The sequence below is a fragment of the Phaethon lepturus genome, unplaced genomic scaffold (assembly GCF_000687285.1).
Source record: "Phaethon lepturus isolate BGI_N335 unplaced genomic scaffold, ASM68728v1 scaffold9157, whole genome shotgun sequence".
Lineage (NCBI taxonomy): Eukaryota > Metazoa > Chordata > Aves > Phaethontiformes > Phaethontidae > Phaethon > Phaethon lepturus.
The window spans coordinates 17,278-23,836 of NW_010552504.1; the positions used below are offsets into that span (position 1 = coordinate 17,278).

At 38.1% G+C, this 6,559-nt stretch overlaps 1 pseudogene; it reads left to right on the forward strand.

Moving 5' to 3' along the window:
• LOC104623987 overlaps positions 1-6,014 on the forward strand; it is a 14,471-nt pseudogene extending 8,457 nt beyond the window's left edge.
• The last annotated feature ends 545 nt before the right edge of the window (positions 6,015-6,559 follow it).

Sequence of the window (6,559 nt, forward strand, 5' to 3'; positions counted from 1 at the left end):
CTCAGCGGTAATTTCGGAAAATGTTCACTTGATCCCCAGTATAAGCAGTTGCCTGATTAATATTATGAACTTTACATTTAGTGAAAGGGCATTGGAGGAACTCCAAGTAGGCCAGCTTTCATTAGGCAGGAGTTCACTTCTCTTGTGCAGTGATCTGTTGAAGCAATTGTAACTGCATAGCATGGAAAGGCCATCATCTTCTGTATAAACATTTTTACAAAGAGCATGTGAAGAATTAGAAAGCTTAGAGAATGTCCTTTCCAATAAAATCATTCACACCAACTGATTCACTACCAATTTCACACCTAAGACAGCAGACATTTGAAAACCTTTAAAACCATACTGTTTCTAACTTGGTGGGGGTAGGGTCTTCTAAATCAGCAATGTTGTAGCGTATTGTTCCTAAGACGTGTCAGGTTTTAGGTTAAAACTTATACCGAGTTCGGTTTTAAAGTATTTTTGTACAATTATTTTTACCCTAGAAGGTACCTGAGCAGAGCAAGTTAGCTGCTAAACACCAGGTGTCAGTGTGGAGGGAGATAGAAGTAATAGAGGTGGTATCGCATCTGGGAGAGTTTGATGTTGTGCCGCAACTTCAACATGAAGGTAGGGAGAGAGAAGACGACAGAAAGGAGAAAAGAACAATCCTTCACTTTCCAGTGACAAAATGCTCCTTGGTGCCTTTAATCCCACAATTTTGGTGCGTCTCCACAAACCCCTTATATACACATTTTCTTGGAAGAACTTTTTCTTCTGTATTTCTGCTTCTAGCTGACCTACAGATAGAGCCATCGAAACTAAATCAGGCTACTCTGGCAGGTATGAGACAATCTGGATATTTGGCTTGACATTTACATTTTTCAGGGATGCGGTTCTATTTCTCTTCATTTCCTAACACAAAGCATAAATCTTTTCCAATAATGGTGTTTAATTGAGATGTAAAAAATGAATGATAGCTGGTTGCACTTAAATGTTATAAATTGTACTAAGTAATCTATAATCTGAAAATTAGAATGGGAACTGCTAGTGTCTTCTAGGCAAGCATTACTCTCAGTATGATAGAACAGGATCCTGTACAAGCAAAGGATTTTTTTTCCCCGGTCTGAGCTTATGTAGTAAAACTTGCAGTTCCGCCAGCAAACAGTTAATACACACGCAGTCCCACTGAAGTTAAATACGTTCCTGTTCAAAAAGTAACAGTAACAAACTGTATTTGTTCTTAACTGCTCTTGCAAATTGCAAGAATTTTCTTTTCAAAACTTAAAATTCTGGTATATTCCTTCCTCTTTGATGTGTGTGAATTCTCAGGCACAGGCACACATCCCCTCAGAATTTAATGTTGTTTTTTCATGTTGCATTTGGAAGGAAAAAACAGACTAACTGTGAGATTTATTGCGAATTACTTTGTAAACAAACTTACTGAGTCTTGCTGTGCTAAAGGATGTGTATGCACCTGTTTGTTTATGAGAAGGCACTATCTAAATCTGGGGTTCATAATTGATTGCTGCAGTAAATGTTGTCTTAAAAAAGACATTTAATGGAAATCCTTACCATCATTCATTTGAAGTTAGGATAATTTGAAGTCTAATACTGCCCTTTTAAGAAGAAGGTAGCATGGGGTTCTGTGTTGACATTTTTAAATATCAATACACAGCAAGCTGAACCTGAAAATACCAGGGAAGTTATAGTACAATAAAGTACAGTCATATTTACTAATGAACAAGTTTCCTGCTTTGGGTTAAACAAGATCTCTGGTTCAGAAATTGTTAAGGATAATAATCTAAACCACACATCGCCTCCTAAGGTTGCATTTTGTTAACTTTGCAACTTAGTCTTCTTCCTCCTCCTTTCTGCTGTGTTCTCAACTTCTTTAGACCTTTCTCAGTTCTGGGTTTCAACACCAGAAGGCCTTGGGACAGACATTTCATAAGCACCTATGACTTATTAGGATATGTGGTAGTCTAAGACCCACAAAACTTTTACAAATTTTAGGTTTCTAAGGTTCTTAAACAGTTTGGTATATTTAGCCAAAGTCTCTGAAGCAAAGGCTGACTGATTTCTACCTTCCACCAGCATGATGGAGACCTATTCCTGGCTGGAACCTCTTAGCTTAACAAGTAATAATTCAAGGCCACTGTTGGCCTTGTCCAATTACCGCACTAAACTAGATAGTTCAAGTAGAAGAGCAAGCTAATTGATACTCTTTGAACCAGAGCTTATGACGTGTTTTGCGGTATCTACTGTTTTCGGAAGGCTTAAAAGTGATGTGTTTGGATATAAGCAAAATTAAAAATGCCTATATAAGAGCTTAAGGTATCCTGATATTTAAACTTACAGTGACCTCTCAGTAGCATAAAAATAGTCCTTTAGGAAACATACTCTTGTCAGCCACTGCTAAATCTGAACAGAAGGTGAATTGCTTTTAAGCCTCTAGAAATACATCCCCAGTACTGGCCAGCTTTAACAACACATCCAGGAAATTAAAGTTGATCTCTGTCTTATCAAGGGGGGACAAGACAGGTTGGAAGCCATGAGCTTTTAGAGAGGTGAGCTAATTCCTTCTTGCAGTTATAGGGACTGAGCAGTCTGCAGCAGTGGCAGTGCAAAAGGAAGAGAGTTGGTTTCTTGGATAAACTATTGCCAAGCCATTCAAGTTGGTGGCTAAAGAGACCGGTGCCCTAAACTCCATCTGAAATCTATTAGAGCCTTAAATGTCATATAGATCTGGTAAGACACCCCAGCTAATCAGGGAACCACTAAATTCACACCATTGCAAAATATTGAAGGCACTGACAGTATCTTCTTTGTCTTGATGCTGGCAGAGACAGTGATGGAGAATGGAACAGTCTAGAGAAAAAACAGCTCACCCAGCTAACCAAGTTCAAATCACAAAAGATTAGCTTAGTTACCTTGCTGAGTGTTGCACTAAATGTTTTAAAAGACACAGTTCTCAAGGACAGAAATGCTTGCATTAGGACATTTGTTCTCTGTGTAAATGTGCAGATTTCTGCCTGTCAGGCTCTCAAGTGTCGGGATTTTTCCAACACACTTTCGTCTTGTACATGCAGCCAGGCTGCCATTCAGGCATTTAAGTGAAAAGATTATATTTTGATGTGACCGGCACCCATTAGAATTATGTTTCTCCTGGGGAGTTGCTGTCCACTGATCTATTTTGAAAATTTGCATCCTCATTTCATTTTATGTGCCTGGTTCGAAGATTTTGTATGCTGAGCATTTTTTGCCAACTCTGGGGTCTTGTAACAGTAGTCAGCATGCAGTTGAGAGGAAATATTTGCATCTCTTAACAGAGAAAATGTGCGGTAAGGTTTCTTCATGTGTTAAAATGCAAGAAAGTTACTAAGTTAACCCTTTTTTTTCCTTGTAATATTTTCAGGCGTCAATTATTACAGCAAATTTGGGTTTTATCAGTTATTAAACCTGGGAAACAGCATCCTGCTCACTGTATCACTTTGGCTTACCTTAGAAGATGAAGGTGGCTGAAGATCTGAACAGATCATTGAGACCTTTGATATTCATGCAAAGTATTGCTTCAGAACATTTGTAGACTGAGTGATCACTATTAATGAGCCTTATGTTGTTGCTATAGGCAGTTGTGAAAAAGGTATAGCCCCAGCATTGGTACCAGAGCTTACAAGGTGGCTTATAATGTGATAAAAGCTCATGCTAAAGCCTGACACAGTTGTGGTACTTGGAGAATACAATGTGGACTTGTGTCTATAGCTCTGAACTCAGATTGGTAGAACCTCTATGAATTCTGTAGCAGATCAAAAAGTAACTAAAGGGTACCTGCCCTTTACCTTAGATGGGTTTGCCAGGACAGTATTTACTGATGGTGAATATCCATCCATCATGAAGTCCTGGGCTTCTGCAATGCATTCAAAGCAGAATTACCTATCACCAAGACTTCCAGATTTCACTAAAGAGGAAAAAATTATGATCATGGGTATTGCTGACTTTTTTGCCCTGAGCTGTTAAACTTAAGACCAAGAAAATGCGGACAGGAAGCTACGTGTTTCAATGGACTGTGAAGCTGAGCAAATAATCGATCCTTCTTGGCCTGTTGCACCTGGAGTTTATGCCTGGCTGTAGTATCATGGGATTTGCAGTGACTTCTGTGTTATGTCAAGGAATGACCCAAGGCGCACAGGACCATTTTACCGCTATTAGCTGGCCAGTGAGGGGATCTGAGAATCCTATGAGTAATACTGGTGATTTGGGTTTTTGTGAGAGACCCATCTGGATGGCATACGACATTGTACAAGATATAAATAAACAAGTCACCTTGAGTTCCTTAATTTAATTTTTGCATGCTGGCTCTGAAGAGTAGAAGCCTTAGTATTTCCTATTGCCTTTGTACTTGATAGCTATTTTACAGTTTAAAATGACACACCAGTGTTATGTAATCTTTTGAACTCCAGAAATGATCTTTCTGATGCCAGCAGTAAGGCTTTCCTGGCATGAGTCTACTCCTGGCAATGGGATGTGTGGTGACTGCCAGTACCAAGGGGTTAAGGAGCAGTGACAATAAGCAGATGCTAATGCAGGAAAGATATTTTAGTCTTCTCATTAAAATAAGTCATTTCACTGTCTTCATGGATATTTGCACAGTTTTGCTTTTCCATTGTTAGTCATAAAAGGTCAGCTCATGGAAAATTAAGTTAATAGGGTCAGTGCAATTTGATGAAAACTAGTTTTAGTTTGTAGCTTAGAAAAGATAGAGGGTAATGCATCTGATTTTATGGGCTTTCTTACATCTGTTCTGAATAAAACTTCTGCTTTCTTGTTCTAGGATACATATAATAACCCTATAATTTATATCACTGACAATGGGTTTTCCAAAGTGACCCTGCTCTACTTGATGACAGTCAACGATGGCAGTATTTCAGGCTGATTTTACAGGAAAATTTAAAAGGTACCATTTAAAATGATGAAAGATCAATTGTGCAAACTTAATATAATTTTACTTCGGGCTTATTTGCATTCAGCAGTGACCAATGATTCTTGAAGCTAAAACTCATGTAAATTGGAGTTAAAGTGATGCGATTAGAAAAAAAAGGTTTAGCTGAAAGGAAAGCAAGTATTTTTAATCCAGCTCCCCTGATCCTGGGGTGGAAACAGATGAAAAAGTGCTCCATACATACATTATTTCTAAACTCAGTTTTGTAGGGCCATAGTTCTTTGTTGAGCATAGCAACCATGTTGATCTTCAGAAGTGCCCATCGTTCATTGTGAAGGATGTAAAGTTGAGTGCATCTGAAAATCTGCCCATACATCTCAAAATATCCTTACAGAATACAACCTCCCATACACAATGAGGTCCATGTAATAATGCATTCCTGTACAAGGCCATTAAGTCATTATAGCTCAGCTTCTGCCTTTATGTCAGGATGGCCAAAAGTGTTCAGCACTAGTGAAGCTCTTTTTTTTCTGAATATGTTGTACCATTAGTTTTGATAGAAACAAAATTGGTCCAATTTCCCATCTTCTGGAAATTGGTTCCCTACTTTCTTTTTCTTGGTAGTATTCTCTGAGGTAATTTACAGGGAGCAGATCTTCCCATTACATATCAAGTGAACTGTATTTTAAAATACCAGTTCATTTAGATTAATAGCTAGTCTCCCTGTTACATTTGTCCAAAGTGATCACTATCATGAATGTCATATCATAGTTTAATAGTTTTTTTAGTCATTCTTCCATCTTATGCTTCTACTTTTACTTTACTGTTTATATTCTTTGTTTTATCCTTACTTTCTTTAAAATGTCTATTTAAAACCTACCTTTCTACTTCTTTTTCATTTAAAGTTGCAATTTAGACTTGTCATCCATGCCAATTAACTTTTTTCTTCAAGTGGAAGATGCAAAGGACCGTTTTCTGGCACTGAAACCAACTGGTAGGGCCTGCTTCTATCTGAAGCCGGCAGACCATCTTCTAGCTGCCTTTGGAGAGCATTTCTTGGGCTGTGCCATATCTAGCCCCAAGCCACGTCTGGAGAGTAATAGTTGGCATCAGACAGCACTTTTGTCAAAGAGTAAAAATTAAGGTCCACAGGCTATTGAGGGATGGTGTTTGAGCCAGGCCATTGACCCTGTTTTGTTTACTTATAAGGCTGTAGATGAGATATCTGGAATTGACTTTCTCTGAAGAGGTAAAGAAATTAATAAAGATTTGATTCTCTCTGTTTAATGCAATGGGATTCATTTACCAAATCTAGTTGTTTTACAATGTACAATGGCTTATCCTGAAGTAAACATTTAGAGTAGGTCTGATGAATCACACCTTAGTGCACTCTTTGACGCAGTTCTCTTCATGTGTAATAAGGAAATGAACGCGACAAGCTCTGAGGTACATGCCTATATGGGAGACATCAAAAGACGGATAAAATGAACCTTTGCCATTTGTTCAGTCCAACAAAGCTTTTAAACATGTGTGTGTTCTGGCTGTGATCAGTGCAGCCTTACACAGGTTTAGTTATATATGCGGTTTGACATTAAGTTGGATTGATGTTTATAATTTTATCCATTAAAAAACATTATGAAA